This window comes from Megascapheus bottae, chromosome 4 (genome assembly GCF_031878675.1).
Source record: "Megascapheus bottae isolate mThoBot1 chromosome 4, mThoBot2.hap1, whole genome shotgun sequence".
Classification (NCBI taxonomy): domain Eukaryota; kingdom Metazoa; phylum Chordata; class Mammalia; order Rodentia; family Geomyidae; genus Megascapheus; species Megascapheus bottae.
The window spans coordinates 69,199,644-69,207,593 of NC_143512.1; positions in this window are offsets into that span (position 1 = coordinate 69,199,644).

A 7,950-nucleotide genomic window follows, 5' to 3' on the forward strand; every position below is an offset into this window, starting at 1 on the left:
ACATTTCTAATTTGTTCAGTCTACTAATCTACTGCTCTAATGAAGTTTAGGACTAGATGTGGCAGATGTTGCTTCATGACAAAAAAATGTGAGATTGATTGTGAAAGAAACAGTAGTCAATAATTTCTAAATTGTATAATTTTCCACAGCATTCCCAATAGCCTCTATTCTGGACCACCTTCTTGTTCAGTTCTTTAGGTAATCTCAGTAGTAATACTGTACTACATACATCTTATGAGCTTGGTTTCCTGGGAGCTGTATGACTGCATTCATTTCCAAGAGGCTACTGTGCTGTGGTAATAAACAGAGGAAGAAGTTTGCAAAATACAGGTGGCTTCAAATGTATTTGTTTCTATTTCAAAAGCTCAGTGAGCTATGCAAATAAAGGGGTCTGGCAGCATCACCTCACCAACAAATGTGACAAAGGCGCACAGGAAAAAGGAAATTCTTCTGAACAGTTATTCTGCAGTGATTTTATACCTTGGCTGTAACTTGAAATTACCAGCATAACACAAAATGTCGATTCCTGGGCTGCAATCCTAGCAGTGGATTCAGAATCCCCAGTGGTGGATCTCAGCTATTGGTGTACTTTGTAGTTATCCAGAAATTCTAGCACACCACTGGGGCTGGGATCAGTATTGGTTTGTGGTATGCATATATATATATATGTGTGTGTATATATTTATATATAGGTATTACTATATCAGTATCTATCTAACTAGATATCTATCTATCTATTTATCTATCTATCTATCTATCTATCTATCTATCTATCTATCTATCTATCTAATCTATCCATCTCTCTGTGCTGCCTGATTTGAGAGACCTCTAAAATCTGTTACATGTATTTATGCCATTCATTTTTCCAGGTGGATGTTGTAATATGTCCCTTTTGGAATTATGTTTCATTTAATGCTTTGGGTGCATGCCTCTGTGTGTGTGTGTGTGTGTGTGTGTGTGTGTGTGTGTGTGCAAGCATATAATGTGTGTCCAAACATATAATGTGTGTCCAAACATATAAGGTGTGTCCAAGCATATAATGTATGTCCAAACATATAATGTTGGAAGAGAAGCAATTTTTCTAGTTTTGTTTGGGATCAATTTCTTGGGAGGGGCAAAATTGATTCAAAGGTCTTCACTCTCGTAGAAAGAAAAATTAGTGAACATATGGAATTAAGCATCTCAGTAGTAATATTATGACTTTTAATTAACAAAATTACTCCATAATTAATTGATATAATCGGTCCAATAGAGTCTTTATTTTCTGTTACTTAGGCAGATGACTTTCAATGTGACTATTTAAGTAGTGGCCTAAATTTTTAGGCTTGTCATTTTGGTGGCAAGTCTTTTTGGTATATGACTCTGACTACCTTGGCATTTGTTAGGAATTCACCAATGTTTCTGGATTAGAAATGCAACTTAATATCAGAATATTTTGTTATTAGTTTTATTTATATATCATTTTACATTTAAAACTTTTTATAGTAATTTCAGTCAAATTTTAGGGAAGAGAGACAAAATATTTTCTTAGATATGCCTTATTGAAGTTTTAAACTGGATTTGAAGATTTTTTATAGTTTATTAAATATTATCATATAGTTCAGAGTACATACCATTATTCACATGATGATTGTAGTTTCTTCCATTAACATTTTATATTTTAATTTTTTCAATTGTTGGAGTGATGTAAAGAGGGGTTACAGTTACACTCATCAGGTAGTAGGTGTGTTACTCCTTCCCATGTCTTTCTCCCAGTTTCCCTCCCCCACCCTCTTTCAATCATCTTGTTTTTTGCTTCCTTTTCCCATTTCAAATAAACAAATTAACGTATGTGCAATGTACCATGTACCACAGTCAGATACAGTGACAACATGTGATAAAGGCTAAGGACAGAAACCAACCTGAGTGTGTCTGATGTAATCCATTAACCTTTTATTTATCACTGTAGGATGTGAAATTTAAAGTATATCAGGCATCCTCAAATCTCAGTCTCTTCAATAGATGTTGTAGGTGGTAGTTACTGGCCTCTGCCTACATATTTGTTGTATAAGGAAGGTATATCTTTCTCCCTTACATAAGCATATGAAATGAAGTACTATCACAGGCTCAATTGTTGAGCTACAAAATGAAAATATGAAGAGATTAAGAAACTTGTCAAACTTGCAAAGTTATTAATAGCCTATGGGGACAATATGATGCCTATTTTGTTAACTGTTAGCTAAATTGTGGTGTGAACAGTGTTGTTCATGTAGGATTAAAATTTCTGTGTGATCGAAAAATGACGTGAATGTAAGGAAAAGGCAACATTGTTCAAAAAGAGATGTACAATTCCTGATTTTTGTAACTATATCCTCTCTGCATGTCACCTTTATAATAACAATTGAAAAAATTAAAGTAAGTGAAGACATAAGAATCGGGATCTAGCATGGCAAAAGTGAGGTTTTTTTTCTAAGTTTAGGGATATGGTAGAATGAAGAGAATCATACTTTTGGTTAAATGCAACATTCAATATATTTATTGAATAATATAAGTACAAAATGAATCACAAGAATAAGAACTAGAGATGCTTTGCAAAATGATATAAAAATTATCATTAATCTTATCTTTGAACTGAGAAATGATGATGCTGTATCTTCATTTCCTTCCTTTTATTGTGACAGGGTTAAAAATGTTTTTATAATTCTTAAATAGATGTACCAAAGGATTTTATCCAATATGCCAATTTATGAGTTCAATGAATCTTGATCAATGTTACCTCATGTATTCCAGCCTCTTCCCTCAAGCTTCTCTGTCCTTTTTCAAATAAGGGCTAGGTTCTCTTTAGATTGTATAAATCTCTCCCCTTAGGATCTTTTCTTTAGTTAATGATTTTATTTGTACATTTTTGTATCCTATTTGCTTTATCATTTATGTGATGTAAAGTATCCTCACAATATTCCTTTTGCAGTGACACTATGAAATAGCTCTCCAGTCCCTTCCCCAACCAGTGTACCATATCTTCCTTTGTCTTGAAAAAATTTTCCCATGAATGAAATTTATATCCATCGCTTACCATCACACAGTCCCAGGATTCCCCACTCTGCCCTTGAGTGAACTCATGCTTCCTGTTTGCACAATGTCATCATCTCCAATAATCATCATCTCTCAATATTGCACTATTTCCTTCTTTGGATCTTGAGTATGATCCCATGCAACCTCTCATAATTTGAACAGCATACCACAAGTAAATCTCAATATAATGGATAAAATATTTTAGACAAAAAACAATTTAAACATATGATTAATAACAGTTCTTTGGAAAAGAATTTTGGGAATTAGATTGCCTGATTATTATTTGCAACTTTCCTGTTCAGAGTTTCAACTGTGGACTCATCATTTCACTTCCATGCCTTCTTTCTGGATCTGTGAAGAGATAAGTGTACAAGTATGTTCTCTGTTTGTCTACAACAGAGCTTGGATGCTTCAGACAACCATATGTATGTTTTCTCATTCAATCATAAAAAGACTTTGCACAATACAATCTATGACTATTTTATAACTGAGAAATTGAATCTCAAATTTTCAGAAAGTTGTAACATTAGACATTGTTAAGGCCAGAGAGGGAAAATCTGTTGGCAGTGAATCTCTTGGGCGCTAATTCAGAGGACATTGTCAGGGAAGGGCGAGTTCATCTTGAACAAATTCGACTTCTTCATGTTCTCATTGTTTATGAGGATCCTGGACTTAGGTCACCAAAACTCCTCTGAGAGGGGTGCTTGAGAAAAGGCATGCAGTTATGAATGCCCACTTAATTATGACTGTGTCTCCAGAGCTTTGCTTTGCCTTAGGAGCGGAGATGTTCTATTTTCCCTGGCTCCCTTCGGGAGCATGCTTTTGTATTTGCCAAATTGTGTGTGTGTGTGTGTGTGTGTGTGTGTGTGTGTGTGTGTGTGTGTGTGTGTGTGCGTGTGTGTGTGTGTGCGTGCACATGCACACATACTCACAGAGTTTTACTACCCTTTTAGGTATGTATTCCCTATGGAGCCCATATCAATTCCAGTTATTCGCTGGTTCAGTCTGTCCATGATTCAGTCTCTAGCTTGGTAATTTACGAACACCGGTTCTAGGATAGCCATAATAGGATGCTTTATCACTTAGCAACCATGTATCATCCATCTTAAGGGCACCATAGGTACATAATGTTCTTTAAGAGTGAGGTACATAGGACTTTTCCTTCATACTTTCTTTCAGGTTATGTATCTGTATTCCATAGAGCGCAGCAGCACTAACTCATCTTCACAGATGGACTTATCCAGAGAAAGCTTCTACTCAGAATTTTCGCTATTCAGTTTGTGTTTCTACTGCCTGTTTGTATCCATACTTCATTTGTAACAATAATCGCAGCTGCCAATAGTCTATAAACATGTCACTTTACATTTACATAGAGTAAGAATACAGCTTAATAAATATTTATCAATAGACCTTATAAATATAGTTCAAGCAATAATGTATCCTGTGGTTATGGAGGGAAAACGATAACCTATTGACATGGAATCACTTATACGCACGATGGCTATTCTTTCTTTTCATAGCAGACTAGAATTCTTGTGTTTCGTTATAGATAACATACAGTTGTTATTTGTTGCCCCTAAACTATAACTTCATGGGACACGAGGTTTGGATCTTAAAAGTTTCAGGAGTAGGTTAGTTAAACATTGTTCAAACCTGGATGACAGTGGCAGGTTTATCTCCCAGGACTGGAGACCCTCACTGTGTTGTATGTCATCTCTGTTTAGTGTTTGTTAGAGGTTTGCAACTCCTTTCTCTCATAAGAATGATCGCTGTCCAAGAATAAAGGAAACTTGGTGTGGTTGACTTGTGACAGGAGTCCACACGTCCACCAGCTGAAGCTTCGGACCCTCTAGTCCCTGCCACTCCTAAATGGTCCAGCATGAGATCGGGTAACTGCGGCACTGGAGGCACAGTCTAGATCATCTACCCAACACGGGCTCCCTTCTTTTCAGACAGAGAGACCTTAAGGCCTGGAAATATATGTGACATCACAGGATTTAAACAATAATTTTGCCCACTGTTAAGGGTAACATCTATATAACTTTACTGATTAGCAATGTCTGATACATAATTCATGCTCTGAATGGAAAGAATTATTTCACACATCTTCCTTATATTTATTCAACAAGTAATCATTAACAAGAATGGAGTGGATATAGGTTAGGTGAATGCTACAAAAAGATAAATGATATGTAAATGTTTCCCCTTAACATACATTACACAAGAGACTGCTGTAAGTACATTTTGCAAGACTATTAGCAGGTGCACTTAAGTACTAAGGGAATGATTAGATTTGTCTAGAACAATTGAAACATACTTTCCCAGGGAAATGACATTTAAATGTGTCTTAGAGGTTGATTGGAAATTCAGGAAACAGGAAGACAAGTAGGATTATTGTAGTAAGAGAAAATAGCAAATGTGCATACTCACAAATAAAGAGCCAGTCTGTCAATTATTAGAACTATGATGCACAAGATTATTTGCCTGATGTTATATGTTAACATCTTGGAAATATTTTAGATATTTCTATAATTTAGAAATGATGGTATGATGAATCTATGTGCTAAAACATGACACCTCTATGTAATGTACCCACTGTGTGGCTATAAATCAATGAAAAATTAGGCATCCAATCAAAATCCTTTAGAGTATAATGAGTAATATATTTTAAAATGACATATGAGGCTGTTTAAAACTATTTTCCTGTTCTCTTAATATGAATCAGAAGTTTGAAGTCAAACATAAATGAAAATTAAGGTAATAATTTTAATAGATTCATTACTCATGGTCCCTTACCTCAGGACAAAGATACAACTCTCTCTCTCTCTCTCTCTCTCTCTCTCTCTCTCTCTCTCTCTCTTTCTCTCTATAGATAAATCTATAATCTGGGAGGAAGGAAAAATAGAAGTTATTAGTTTAGGGAATATATTTATGTTTATATGTATATATGTGTGTATACATGTATGTATTAAAATGATCTGGTTGCTATATTTTGCTATAATTTTTATTACATATTATATATATTAAATAATCTATTATTGTCCTGATTAGGTTACTGTATTTTAAATGTGGAAATCGAAAAACAAAAGACAAGAGCTTTCTCTTTTGTGATTGTTGTTCTTAATGTACTATGTTATTACTCTTCTCTTTTGTGGCCCTTTGGTTAATCTCATATGGTTACTGTATCTGACTTTGTTACCTAGTATATTTTACATATGTTTATTTATTTACTTGAAATAATAAAGGAAAGGGGGAAAACAAGATGATTGGGAGGGGGTAGGTGGAGGGAAATAGGGACAAAAACATGAGAGGGGTTATCAATGTGTGAGAAGTAATGCACCTACTATATGGCGAATGAAACCGCAACCCTTCTATACATTACCCTGACAATAAAAAATAAAAAATGACTATGTTTTCTTAGTCATGAGTTCTAAGTGGAAAAGGATATTATAAAACCATATGTATAGAAGACTCCTAAAACTTTAATCGACTTGCTAGGTAACAATAACAAGATGTAATAAAATGAGGCAACCATTAAATTTCATTTTATATATTATTGAGCATTTGGCTTTATTTTTAAAAATAGAGAATGAAAACTACACATTTTTCACTCTTATGAACTTTTTTGTCTCTTGTTTATATTTAAATATTTTAACCAGTAGGAAGCTGAAATTTTTGACTGAATATCTTTTTGATCACAAATATTCTTGACCTAAACTGATTATGCTATTGACCCCTTTACATATTTTTCTGTGATTTTCTGCTACTTTTAGTGAATGCAGTTAGTAGAAAAATGTGGGGCAAGAATGGAGACAAGGAAATTAACTTTTGATTCACTAGTTCCAGAGAGTCATAGGATTTTTACTATTTTACTCAAGAAACAGTAGATTTGTTTTAGTAAAGAATAGATCTACTCTTTTTGTAAATTTTATTTTATTGTCAGAGTTTTAGAGGGGTTACAGTTACATTCATAAGGTAATGTTTACATTACTTCTTGAACATTGTTACCAATTCCCATGTTTTTCTCCCACTTTTCCTCCCCCTACCCCTTCCCATGTTGTAGAGTACATTTCCAGCATATTTTCTTGTGAATATTGCTGTTAGATCGACTCTTCTATCTTACTTGAGTGATGATGCACTGTATAAGATAAATGCCTCAGAAACTTCTCCATGTGCTAGGATGAACTAGTGAGTACATAAGCCTGAGTGGAGATCCTGAGTCAGAAATGACTTCAGACATAGGTATATAATTGATATGGGCTTCTACCTCCTATAAATAATTTCAGATTTTCTTGAAAGTATCTCATGCATATATTTATGTACAGAAAATTATTTTATCTCTAGGCTGAAAGATCGTAATTCTAGTGTGAACTCTGTTCCATACTGGCTGTACGATTTGTGCAGAAATCTCTGCCTCTCTGCTCCTTAGTTTGTTTCTGTGGAGAACTGGAATTGTAGTATCTATCTTTCTGATTCTTGAAACTGGAATATATACACACTGTAATCATAAGGATCTTGATAGATGTAAACCATCAATCTAATTTCTGAAAATTATTCTCTAAAGGATATTTCAATTCAAAATCTGATTAAATTCAGCCTTGGTATAAATACAGTTTGAATAGTTGATTAAATAATGATAACTTATTATCATATACTTTACATATATTTAAATATACATTATAAATTTGGAATGTATAAAATTACATATATATATCTATACTGTAGTGATTTAGAGGTATGTAATCTATTCAGAAAACTGTAAACAATAGAAGAATGGACAGATATTTTTATGATTGTAAGTTCAGTAAAAAACATAATGAAAAGAATATTCTCACCTCACAATATGATTAGTGAGACAGTCAGTCATTACATCAACTGAAATTGGAAAGGAAGATAATC